Here is a 2,938-nt window from a genome sequence, read left to right on the forward strand (position 1 = left end):
ATATATCAAGATGAGGTTTCAAATCGTGTTTATTCTTCAATAACTGCCTAGAGCTAATGACAACAACTTGAACTACTTGAAATGCAAACATATGCCAATAGCCGTTCGCTGGTTGATCTGCAGATCATTCCTGTATGGAGTTCATAGACTACCCAGTACCATGGCAGAAACAAAAATTACTTGGAATGCATACATTCACTTAGATGAGGTTGCACAACTTGTTACTTTTTCAAGTATTAGGTCCATCAAGAACTACTCATTCAATCATATAGCAAGAAGCGGTCACAGAACTGGCCTATTCCTCAACAACAGCCTCAACTAGGGATGTTGATCTGCAGACCTTTACGGAGTTCGTAGAGAACCCATGACAATAAAAAGCACTACCCGATTTTGTCTACTTCCAATTTTCATGAAATAACTTTCACTGCCTGTAGCTTATTATGAATCATTTATCTGTGCCTGTCAATAAGTTTTTAAGTCTCTTCGACAATAAATTACGGGTCAGAAAAATATATTAAGTTATTTTAGTGGAATGTATTCAACCGTCTAAGACGAATTAAGTACTCTACATTTAATTCCATCAATTATTATCGATATCTTTGCTGATACGTATTTCAACCACAACTGTGTGGTCGTCTTAGTCGTCAGTCAACTTAGTCGAGTCAAGTACGAGACACTGAAGAATAAAAAATAAAAATAAATGGTGGAATTTCGTCTGTGGTGGAGTGTACTTAATTCGTCTTAGACGGTTAAATTACGGGTTCCATTCACGTATTTTACCTTTCCAAGGCATAATCTTCATTCATATTAGCGAAACAAATAAATTTGAAATAAAATCTGTTCCGATTTTGTCACATTTTCTACTTTATCACCCCAAAAAAGGGGTCACACAAAGTGTGTAATGTTCAATAAATGCCTTCGTTACAGAGCCCACGACAATAAAAATAACTACTTATAAAATACATATACCACACTGATAAAAATTATATAGTAACAGTAACTATTCACTCGCGTTTAATTTTACTATGGCCATGCGCCACAATCTAATAGTAAAACTAACTACAATTCCATTTATTCTGAACTACAGCGAAGGTTACTGCACAGGTATCTAGAGCACCCATAGTAAATTTAAACATGCAATTCAGTTCCCGCTAGCCTCGCCACGATTTGTGATTTTTGTTGTTTTTAGCAGTTTTCCACTTCACGCCATCTTCATTAAACAAAAACTGGTAAGTTCGGTAAATTCCTCTTTCCCCAAAAATCATCTCAATAATGAATATGGTTTCTATACAGGTGCCGCATTCATATTGACCTCACATGCTCACATATAAGCATTATTGGTATTCATTACTGAATGCTTTGACGGCTTTGAAGGACATTCCTTGTTAAAAGGTTCCCGCGGATTCTATCCTAGAAAAAATACACAAGTTCCAGTCGAAGTAGCCGTAGATAGATAATGTTGGTATGTATTTCAAGTTACAAGTTATTTTACAATAAATGCGATATAGCATATTTATTTATATTCCAGAGCCGAAAAACCATCCTGCTCATCAAGCAACAACATATTTTCATCACTTGTTTCTTCACCATCGGAGAAGAAAAACCACATAACAATGAATGATTGGCGAGGAATCTCCGCGATTTTTGTCTTGCATTACTAATCCTTAGCATGAAGTGTATTATTATTTATCAATAAGGAATATGTCTAAATTAACTATCCTATATTTCTCCTGGAACATCACGAAAATATCTGAAACACAAATAAACGGTTACACAGAAATAATTTCTACCGTTCATAGTAGTATGGAACCACAACCCATGGTAAATTTTACTTTGTTCATATGCCATGTTTTCTAGTGCCCATGACGTAAACATATTTCATTCTACTACTTCCCAATTTTGAAAACGGCATGGTAAAATCAACCGCTGTTGCGGTAGTTTCAAAAGCATTTTGCATTCTGCAGAAATCAAGTGGTAAAATGTTTTTGACATCACCCTTGATATAGTACGCGTTACCATGTCGCTTCTTTCAGTGCAAGACTGCCTCCATCAAGGAGGAGATCCACTGACCTTGACTCTATGGAGTTCATAGACTACCTGGAACCAATGACAACAACAAGAACTACTTGGAAGTCAAACATATACCAAGAAGGCGTCACACAACTTGTTTATTCTTCAATAACTGCATCCGTTACGGAGGTGATCCACAGACCTTGACTCTATGGAGTTCGTAGACTACCTGTAGTCCACGACAACAACAAGAACTACTTTGAATACAAACATATACCAAAATGGGGTCACAAAACTTGTTTATTCTTCGATAGCTGCATCCATTACAGAGATTGATCCGAATACCTTGATTGTATGGAGTTCGTAGACTACCTGGAACTCACGACAACAACAAGAATGCCATGAAATACAAACATACACCAAGAAGGCGTCATACAACTTGGTAATTCTTCAAAACTGCCTTCATTACTCGTTGGCGCAATCATCAAGGTTCACTTAAGAAGCAACAACTCATTGAGGTTTGGGACTGCATACAACTTCACTAAACCCAGAGTTCTCGAAATCAATCAAAAAACTACCAGCAGGAAAAATATTTTCGTTGGCGCGATCATCAAGTTTCACACAAGAAGCAACAACTCACTGAAGTTTGGTTCTGCATTCAACTTCACTAAACCCAGAGTTCTCGAAATCAATCAAAAAACTACCAGCAGGAAAAATATCCTCGTTGGCGCAATCATCAAGTTTCACTTAAAAAGCAACAACTCATTGAGGTTTGGGACTGCATTCAACTTCACTAAACCCAGAGTTCTCGAGATCAACCAAAAAACTACCAGCAGGAAAAATATCTTCGTTGGCGCGATCATCAAGTTTCATATAAGAAGCAACAACTCACTGAAGTTTGGTTCTGTATCCAACTTCACTAAACCCA

General features: G+C 37.0%; 1 long non-coding RNA gene across 1 annotated transcript; it reads left to right on the forward strand.

Moving 5' to 3' along the window:
- Positions 1–736: 736 nt before the first annotated feature.
- LOC134224566 (uncharacterized) lies at positions 737–1,742 on the forward strand. Its single transcript, XR_009982979.1, has 3 exons — positions 737–1,229; positions 1,294–1,462; positions 1,529–1,742. It is a non-coding gene; the product is annotated as an uncharacterized LOC134224566 (long non-coding RNA).
- Positions 1,743–2,938: the final 1,196 nt, after the last annotated feature.

Source organism: Armigeres subalbatus, chromosome 3 (genome assembly GCF_024139115.2).
Source record: "Armigeres subalbatus isolate Guangzhou_Male chromosome 3, GZ_Asu_2, whole genome shotgun sequence".
NCBI classification, from domain to species: Eukaryota; Metazoa; Arthropoda; class Insecta; order Diptera; family Culicidae; genus Armigeres; species Armigeres subalbatus.